The following is a 9,133-nucleotide window of genomic DNA, read 5'->3' on the forward strand; positions in this document are numbered from 1 at the left end:
GGTCATACAGAAAGTCAGGCCCTGGGGAGTACAGGGCCAGGCCTGGGGCAAAAGGCCGGTGGGCGTCCAGTACGCCACAGGGACCAGCCAAAGGAGGCAGTGCCCAGTGATGCTTTCCCAAATCCAGGGGAGAAGGACTCAACGGTGTGACCTCGCTCGGCGGGGTGGGGGGGGGAACACCTTCTTGGGGGACCCCAGTCCCCCACCTTCAAAAGAAGACACTAGCTTGACAGTGTGACCCGAACTAGAGAGGTCACTTAACCTGCCTGAGCCTCAGTTTCCTGGACTGTGAAATGAGTGACCTTGGGCCAACTCCACTTCCCTCCCGCTTTCCCTCCTGCTTTCCCTCTCGTAGGCCTGGCCTTTCCAGCTCCGGAGCCCGCCACAAGAAGCTCCTAGCCCCACATGATGTGAATGCATTGGGCCCCAGCCAGGAAGTGGAGACCCGTGAAGGAAGGAATAGCAGCACTCTCCCAGCCAGCAGCAGCAGTTTCCCTTCCTCTTTCCTTCCCTGCCTGTGTGGGCCGTTCCCCCATAGCAGCTCTAATTTGAGATGCCAGAGCCTGACCCGGAATGGGGGCCCAACTCAGTGTCCCCTTCTCGGACAGCACAGTGGTCCTTGCAGTCCATGCGCCATCTGTCTCTTTGCCTCAGTTCTCCCCTGTGCCATGACCTCCCATCAGGGCCGGCATAGGGGGCATCAGGAGAATGGGTGCAGTTGTCACCTGGAAACCTCAAAATTCTTGGGGCCCAGTCATGGTCACTATACAGCAGCCACCCCTGTCCCCAAACACTGAAGGTGAACCCCGTCCATGCTCCCCAGGAGGCCAGGCTGCCATCAGACCCAGCCTGCCCCAGGCCCATGTACAGGGCCGTCCCAGGCCAGGAGGGTAGTGGACCAGCCTGTGGGTCCCTGCAGGCCTCTCATCTGCTTGTGTGCCTGGGTGAGTCCAGGCTGGCTCTGGGCTCCAGGTGCTCCCCTGGAGGACCCAGAAAGGGCTTCCCCAGAGGGCCTCTTTTGCCCCAGTGGGATGCAGCCTGACCCCAATTCTTCTGCATCCATCACACTGTTATGACGTCTAGTACTTACTTCTCTGGGTTTATTTTGCACACACTCCTGCCCCTGAGTGATGTCAGAGCCATAAGGGTGGCGACGGAGTGGAAGGGGGACACAGTGGGGACTGCAGGGGCTCCAGGCACTGCCCACCTTCAGGGAACCTTGACCCCAGCCCCTTTTAGGAAAGGTAGCATCCCACCTTCACATCCACTCCTGCACCCTCAGGACTGCCCCTGGCCATGTGATGAACAGGGAAACTGAGGTTTGGAGCATGAAGCCCCTTGCCCAAAGTCTAGCAGCCAGATGTGGCCTCCCAAGTACAGGTCGCTGTTCCTCAGCCACCTGAGGGTTTGAAAAGGATTTACTTAAAGGAACCCAAGCCTGCATGCAGGGACTGAAAGCCCTGTGCCCTCTGGGATGTGCCCTCCAACCCTATGAGATGGAAGGCCACGGCAGAAAGCAGGACAGCTGCTGGTGCAGCCAGGGGTGTACAGCCTGGATGCCCACCACGGGGGCTGCAAGCAGGCACGGGCACCCCATGGTCAAAGGGCAGATCCTGGGCATTCCCCCTCCCCCAGGCATAGCACATGCATCCTCCCTCCGGGCTAGCTCTTGCCAGCTGTGGCTGCCTGGACCCCAAATGGAAAGTGAGTTCTTGGGAAGGTGGAGGGGCCCCTTAGAAGGAGTGAAGTGAGGTGTGACAGGAAGCCCCGCCCTTGGACACTGTCAAAGAAAAAACAGAGCTGGACTGTGGTTACAGATGTAGAAACAGATTTTTATTCGGGACTCTTGTGATAGGGGAAGAGAGACATCAGCAGAGAACTGGGCTCAATTCCAAATACAGCAAGGACACTTGGGACAGGAGGGGGCTTTGAGGATGGAAAATTAGGAAGAGGAAACATCAGGGTGAAGGGGATTCCGGCTGACAGAATTCTTGCAAAGACAGCCTGGGCTTATGAGACCTCACCCAGGGGATGGTGGGGGTAAGGACCCTGATTGGGTATCAAGGGTGATCAAGTATCCAGGGTGGGGAGTTCTTGCCAAACTCATTAGGAGGATTCTTTGTTGAAACTGGATTTTACAAGGAAGTTCACAGATGGGCCAAGGAGAAAGTTCAGGACCCTGGCTAAAGTTTGTCAAGCACAGAATCTTTGTCAACGTCACAGAAGCCAGAGCCCTGACACACACACACACCCACTCCTCTGAACGGCCTCCACCTTACTATTTGCTTCTTTCAGATTTTCTTGCCATCACATGCTTGATCTCATTAGAAAGCAGGCACAATTTTAAAATTATACAGGCAAAGCTAATTTCCACAGGGGTTCTTTGCACTGGGTTGGGTGGGGGCACTCCCCCTGGTTTTCATAGGGCCAGCCATTCCTCAGGCCTCTGCTCACCTGCACCCTGACCCTGTGGGCTCTGCCTTCCAAGCCCAGCCCTGCTCCCACCTCAGTGACCGCCATCCCTGTTATCTCTTGCCTGGAAGGTGGCAGCTGCCTTCTCACATCTCACTGGTTCCCTGCCCCATCCTTTTCCCCACGGCCCAGTACCCACATAGTGGCCACAGGGGTCATAACACTGAGTCTGACCATCCTCCTCCCTCACCCCGGGCTCATAGCCTTCCAGTTCCTCCAGCAGCCACCTCTGCCATTTACAAATCTTCATGTGTGCTGTGACCACCCAGAATGCTCTTCCCAGCTCCGTGTCTAGCATCCTCACCCCAACTTGGAGTCTGGCCCTTCTGGACCACGTCACTCGCCACTGCACCCCACCCCCCGTCTCTGTTCTTCAGAGCGCTAGTCTTGCCCTATGATGGCTTCTCCACTGACCATCATCTGTGCTGCAGTGTTCACTCCACAAAGGCTGGCATGCAGGAGGCACTTAATGAATGCATACAGATAGTTCTATTGATGATTAGGGTTAAGGATAGGAGGGCAAGGACAGATGCTATAAAGATGACAGGGTGGCCTCCCCGAGAGGCTGATGCTGAAGACCGGGTGTTCCTAGGCCAGGGCAGGAGGCATGAGGCCCCCATGGGCTGTGGGAGACCTTCATGGCTGAAGCTGACTGTAACCAGGCCAAGAGGTGATGGTAGGTGATGAAGGGCCTGAACACCGAGGAGCAAGGACATTCTCCTCCCACATTCTCACATGGCCAGGGAGCATCATTTATCCATTCAGTCACTCATTAATTCGTTCAACAAATATCTCCTAAACATAGGCCCAACCCAGAGCTGGATCACAAGGAAGACTGGAAGCTCCACCCCGCCATGGAGCTTCCCTGTTACCAGAGGACACAAACACACATCTGCATGTTGATCTGGTAAGAGCTAGGGAGATGAGTCAGGCAAAGAAAGAGGCGGAGGATGCCTGTGAGGTTGCCAGCCTCCAAGGTGGCCCCAGCAATCCTCACATTCCAGGTCATGCCCTTGTGTAGTCTCCTCCCACAGTCAATCAGGCTGGTCTGTGTGGCCAGTGAAGTGTGGCAGGGGTGACGGTGTGACTTCTGAGGCTGGGTCACAGAGGCATCATGGTTTCAGCCTTTGCATCTTCAGATAGCTTGTTCTGGGGCGAATCAGCTACCATATTGTAAGGATGCTCAACCTGCCTTGCAGAGAGCCCTGTGTGGAGAGGAACTAGGCCCCCAGCCAACAACCAGCAGTGACTCACTGTGAGAGAGTGAATCATCTTGGAAGTGAATCCTAAGCCCCAATAGAGACTTCAGATGAGACTGCAACCCTGGCTGACATCTGACTGCAGTGGCATAAGAAACCCTAAGTCAGAATCACCCTGCAAAGCCCAAATTCTTGACCCACCAAGTGAAAGAGAATAAATGACGATTGTTGTGTTTGAACTCCCATGTTTTTGGGTAATCAGTTCCACGGCAATAAATAACTAATGTACTAGACATCTGAGCAGAGGCCTTGCTGCACTGCGGAAGCTAGATGATAGCTGGGGAAGTGTTCCAGATGAAACAGGGCAGGCAGGAGCCCCGAGGCAGAAATGAACTTGCTGTGCCTAAGAGACAACCATTGTGATATTGTGGCTGGAGTGGAGTAAGAGGAACAGTAACAGGGAGTGACTGGGCATATTAGGCAGGGTCATGCAGGCCAGGTGGCTGGGAGCCCATGGTTTGGGGGCTGTAAGCTGGGGGAAGGGCATGGTGATTTGCTCTGATTTACATATTTTAACAACCCTCTATATACACAAAATAACTAAAAGCAAGGTCTCAAAAGAGGTTATCTGTACACTGATTCACAGTAGCCAAGAGGTGGATACAACCCAAGTGTCCATCAAGAGATGAATGGATAGGCTGGGTGAAGTGGCTCACGTCTGTAATCCCAGCACTTTGGGAGGCCGAGGTGAGTGGATCACTTGAGGTCAGGAGTTTGAGACCAGCCTGGCCAACATGGTGAAACCCCATCTCTAGTAAAAATACAAAAACTAGCCAGGCGTGGTGGCAGGTGCCTGTAGTCCCAGCTATTCAGGAGGCTGAGGAAGGAGAATCACTTGAACCTGGGAGGCAGAGGTTGCAGTGAGCCAAGATCATGCCACTGCACTCAAGCCTGGGCGATGGAGTGAGACTCCATCTCAAAAAAAAAAAAAAAAACAGATGAAAGGATACACAAAATGTGGCCTTAATCAGCCTTAAAAAGGAAGGAAATTCTGACCCATTCTACAACAAGGGTGAACCCTGAGGACATCATGCAAAGTGAAATAGTCTAGTTACAAAAAGACAAATACTGCGGGACTCCACCTATGTGAGGTATCTAAATCAGTCAAATTCATAGAAACAGAAGACTGGATGGTGGCTGCCAGGCACTGGAGGGAGGAGGGAATGGGGAATTAGTGTTCCATGGGGACAGAGTTTCAGTCTGGGAAGATGAAAAAGTTCTAGAGATCGACGGTGGTGACAGCTGCACAGCAACGCGAATGCACCTAATGCCACTGACCTGTTTACCTAAAATGATTACAATGGTAATCACACCTGTAACCTCAGCACTGTGCAAGGCCAAAGCAGGAGGTTCACTTGAGGCCAGGAGTTCAAGATCAGCCTGGGCAACATAGTGAGACCCTGTCTGTACCAAAAAAAAAAAAAAGTTAGCTGGGTGTGATGGCACTTGTCTGTAGTCCTAGCTACCTGGGAGGCTGAGGTGGGACCCCTTGAGCCATGGAGGTCAAGGTGGCAGTGAGCTATGATCATGCTACTGTACTCCAGCCTGAGTGACAGAGCAAGACTTTCTCAAAGGAAAAGGTGAACTTTTTGTGTATTTTGCCATAATTTACAAAACAAACCTTCTGGCAGCTGTGTGTAAGTTGACTCTGGTCGGGGGCTTGACTGGAGGGAGACCATGAGGAGGCTACTTTCACGGTCCAGGTGAGAGGCCTGAACCGGGGCGAGGGTGCTTCTCCCTCCCACAGCTCTGAGGTAGGGAGGAGGTGCGGATTCTGGATGAAGTTTGAGGATGCGCCAAAGGACTTGCCGGAGGATTGGCTGTGGGGCCTGAGAGAAAGGGAAGGGCTCTGGCCTGGGGGCAGGGAAGGAGGGAGGAAAACTGAGTTCTCCTCTGTCCATGCTGAGTGTGAGATGTCTAAGGGCATCCAAATCTGAGCTCTGGGAGTGCCTGACCAATAGAACATCGTGTTAGGCCCAGGCCTTAAGGAGCCTGCAGCTCCCACTTGCTGTCTCTTGGGGTGCTTACTCTTGAAACCCAGTGAGTGAACACGCGTCTGGGAGATTCTGCCTTGGCCACTGTCTGACTGCAACCGCATGTGAGAGGCACAAGCCAGAACCACCTACTAAGGAGAAAGCAAGCCCACAGAACCGGGAGCAAGCAGGATAACATGGCGGCGGCTGCCGCTTTAAGCCAGAGTTTTGTAGTGATTCACTATACAGCGATAGAAAAATGAAACACATAGGTAACCAAGTTGCTCAGGAATTGGTTCAGGAGACACGATTTTTTTCCCCAATCACTTACATTCTACTGAATAAAGATGTCTCCTTTTGACACCTTAAGCCAATTCTCTAACTTTTCAGCCACTTCTGGTTATCAGAATGGCACTATTCCTGTATTTAAGGCTGACTCATGTTTCTTTGATAACTTAGCTTTCATCTCAACTGAAAAACATGGGTCTCACCAACACCGAATTTGAAAGACAGCTGAACCAGGCCTCAGTGGTCTTGAAGCGACAAGAAGGATGCCATCGTAGCCTGGATGTTGCTCATGGCTGTTTCCCCACTCTTTTACCACCCCTGGAGAGTGAACCCCTGGTGACTTTGTGGTGTGGCTTAGTCTGATCAACACATTATGAACAGAAGTGATGTGTGCTCCCTCTAGGCCAGAGCATTTTATTGCTGGTGCAAGCACCCCCTACCCTTGTATCCTCTTCCATCCTGGGCCTAGCACAGAGGCCATGAGACTGTGGATTGTATCCTCTTCCCCTGCCACGAGACTGTGGACTCCCATGCTGGAATGGGGGCTTCTCCACCAGCCGAGGTCCCTGGTGACCAAGGAAATAAACTTGGTGGTCTGACCCCCGAGATTCAGGGGATTGTTCGTTTCAGTAGCATAACCTCACTAGTCCTGATGGACAGAAGTTACTGGTTTTTGAGCTGAGAAGGTGAGTGTGGGAATGTGCCATGTGGCCAGCAAGGGCCAAGCATTCCAGGCAGAGGGAACAGCGTGTGCTAAGGCCTTCAGTGGGAGTGAGCTGGGTGTGTCCGGGAAATTCAGAGCGGTTGGTGGTCCCTTTTCTTTGTTCCCAGTACTAGTGGGAATTGGGCCTCTAGGGTTTTTTGGGGAGATTTGGGGCCAGCTCCTTGCCTTGGGAGCAAGGTGAAGGGGGAGCTGGCCCCAAATCTCCCCAGAAAAATCCTAGAGGTCCAGAGAGCCGAGTCCTCTTACACGCATTGTCAGACCATGCCTGCGGGAGTACTTGGCTCTCTGCTCCCTAGCTGTACCATCTCTCGGTCCAGCTGAGACCCCTAGGCCATGGCGCAGACGTAGGGGGATCCAGCATGCTGCACTGTGAGGGGCTTATGCCCCACAGCTCTCCTGGGCAATGGCTGTGCCCTGCCACGCCCCATATCATTTCCTCCCCTCTGGCCCCCCTGCCCAGTGCAGCCCCTCCATGGCCATCCGGACACCCATTTCTGTAACTGTCAGCTACTGGGAGCTGGAGCCCTTCACCCCAGTTCTCCTGTTCTGTGCTCCAGTAGCCCAGGGTCAGCCACCTGGGCACAAAACACCCATTTCCTTTGCAGGCCCTTCAAATTTCAAGCAAGGCCTCTGGGCTCCCCTTAGCTCCAGCCACCTGGCCTGTCCCGTCCTGCATGGTGGTGATCTACAGCCTCCACCTACCTGGTCCTGCCTCACAACGGGGGTTAGTGGTAGAAAGGGCTGAATGGGGACTAGAACTTAGAACAGGAGAGCCCGGAGCCTTTTGTCAACAGCACCAAACCTTGGTGCTGCTTAAGTCCTATAAGGAGCTAGAAGTGATTCAATATCCCTGGTATCCAGATAAGCAGTGGCACGCTGGGCTTGTGGGCAAGCATGCCACCCCAGGCCCTGACCCTGACCTGCTGCTTAGCCTACAGGTCCCCTGAGGCATGCAGCCAAGGGACACCACGTCCCACTCCCATAAAAGCCAAGGAAAGGCCGGGTGGGGTGGCTCACGCCTGTAATCCCAGCACTTTGGGAGGCTGAGGTGGGCGGATCACGAGGTCAGGAGATCGAGACCATCCTGGCTAACATGGTGAAACCCAGTCTCTACTAAAAATACAAAAAAATTAGCCGGGCGTGGTGGCGGGCGCCTGTAGTCCCAGCTACTCGGGAGGCTGAGGCAGGAGAATGGCGTGAACCTGGGAGGCGGAGCTTGTAGTGAGCTGAGATCACACCACTGCACTCCACCTTGGGCGACAGAGCGACTCCATCTCAAAAAACAAAACAAAACAAAAAAAAGCCAAGGAGAGCTCTCCTGAGCCTGTCAGGAGCCCCAGCAGAGGAAAGCTGCACCGGCCTGGTGAGGGCTGGATCTGCACTTCCCCTGCCTCAGTGTCCCTGTGTGCCCACAGAAGCCCTGAGATACTCCAGCACTTGACAGGAAACCACCAGGCACACTCTCTGGCCTCACAGTCCCACTCCAGAAATCCACCCAAAGGAAATGGCATCCCAGTATCAAGGTGTCTAGAAATGTGAAGGCCAGAAATGTGAAACCACCCAAGCATCCCTTGGCTGGGGATGTGTCACATAAATCATGGGACACCTGTCAGATGGACGACTCTGAGTAGCGTGAATCACGAAAGTATCTGGTTCTAAGGGACATGACAAGTGTGGCTTCAGCCCGCAAGGAGCCATATAGAGTAAGGGCTTCTTCCTCCTGACCTTCGGCTTCTCTTCCTCATGGCCCCAACACGGCTGCTGGGCTCCAGGCAGGAAGCAGGGGAGGTCAAAGGGCAAACCCAGTGGCTTTTCTCAATGGCCAGAGACAGGTCACACCCCAAATTATGGGAGGCTGAAGGTGTAGTTTTAACTGGCCCAGGACAAATGTGGGGCTCAGAGTTGAGAGAGAGGGTAGGGCAGAGAGCTACAGAATGAGCTCCGAGTTCATTTTAAGTAGAAGCAAACAAGAGGTACAGCAGCAGGTAGAAATGTCTAAAACCACACCTGCAGTAGGCATGGCTATGTACACACAGGCCTGCAGTACAAATAACCCCTCTGGGAGTGAAGCTGGGAGAATAAGAAATTAGTCTTTTTTTTTTTTTTTTTTGAGACAGAGTTTCATTCTTGTTGCCCAGGCTGGAGTGCAATGGCGCCATCTCAGCTCACTGCAACCTCCACCTCCCGGGTTCAAGCGATTTTCCTGTTTCAGCCTCCCAAGAAGCTGGGATTACAGGTGCATGCCTCCATGCCCAGCTAATCTTTGTACTTTTAGTAGAAACGTGGTTTCATCATATTGGTCAGGCTGGTTTCACACTCCTTACCTCAGGTGATCAGCCTGCCTTGGCCTCCCAAAGCGCTGGGATTACAGGCGTGAGCCACTGTGCCCGACCAAAATTAGTCACCTTTTATAAAAT

The sequence above is a fragment of the Pan paniscus genome, chromosome 11 (genome assembly GCF_029289425.2).
Source record: "Pan paniscus chromosome 11, NHGRI_mPanPan1-v2.0_pri, whole genome shotgun sequence".
NCBI lineage: Eukaryota > Metazoa > Chordata > Mammalia > Primates > Hominidae > Pan > Pan paniscus.